The following is a 1331-nucleotide window of genomic DNA, read 5'->3' as shown; positions in this document are numbered from 1 at the left end:
GCAGTGTTTAATGTGCCATTCTCCTATCCATAAAGTCAGCTGTTTCTGGTAATGGGATTCACAATAAGACGAGTTACCCACGAGCATTGTCTGATGGCTTTATTTCTTTTGCTGAAAGATAATTTAATTGTTTAGAAAATATGTGCAAAATCTGATTAGAAATAAACCAGTCAGTAAGTTCATGGATGGTCATGTTGAGAGACATTTCCTGAATAGGGAAAGCAAACCCAATGTATCTTTCCACTAAGAACAAATTGTGACCTGCTCCAGATTATATGGCAGGGCGAGGACCAGGATTAGCTACTGCTGTGGTGAAGTGAGCATTTAGCCATGGAAGTAGCCAGTTCTCCTTCAGTGAGAGAGAAATCCATTTTGTTGAGCTGATGCACAGAGTATTAAAATATGGTCAATATACAATATTATATTAGTTTCAGGTGCACAACATAGTTACTCAATATTGATATACCTAATGGCGTGATCACCATGCTATGTCTAGTAACCATCTGTCATCTTACAGTAGTATCACGGTATTATTGACTGTATTTCCTATGCTGTACATCACATCCTCATGACTTATTTTTATAACTGGAAATCTGTACTTCTTATACTCCTTCACCTTTTTTGCCCTTCCCCCCAACCCCTTCTCCTCTGGCAACCATCAGTTTGTTCTCTGTGTCTATGAGACAGTTTCTGTTTTGTATTTATTTGTTCATTTGTTTTGTTTTTTAGATTCCACATAAAGTGAAATCATATGGTATTTGTCTTTCTCTGACTTATTTCACTTAGCATAGTACTCTCTAAATCCACCCATGATGTCACAAATGGCAGGATTTCATTCTTTATTTTTAAACAATAATATTCCATTTTGTGTGTGTGTGTATGTGTGTGTGTGTGTATCACATTCATCCATTGATAGACATTTAAATTGTTTCTGTATCTTGACTATTGTAAATAATGCTGCGACAAGCATGGGAGTGCATTATATTTTCAAGTTAGTATTTTTGTTTTCTTTAGATATATACCCAGAAGTGAAATTGCTGGATTGTATGGTAGTTCTATTTTTAATTTTTTAAGGAAACTCCATAATGTTTTCCATAGTGGCTGCACCAATTTACATTCTCACCAACAGTGTGCAAGGTTTCCCACTTCTCCACGTCCTCACCAACACTTGTTATTTCTTATCTTTTAATTTTTTAAAATTAATTAATTTATTTATAGATTTATTGCTCACATTTAATTTCGATTTTGATTTTTTTAATGCTGCACAAGACAATATTTATTTCATTTATTTCTGTTGGCTGCTGTTATTTCATTTACTTAAAGAGAGAGAG

Source organism: Pteropus medius, unplaced genomic scaffold (assembly GCF_902729225.1).
Source record: "Pteropus medius unplaced genomic scaffold, Ma_sr-lr_union100, whole genome shotgun sequence".
Lineage (NCBI taxonomy): Eukaryota > Metazoa > Chordata > Mammalia > Chiroptera > Pteropodidae > Pteropus > Pteropus medius.
This window is presented reverse-complemented; position numbering follows the sequence as displayed.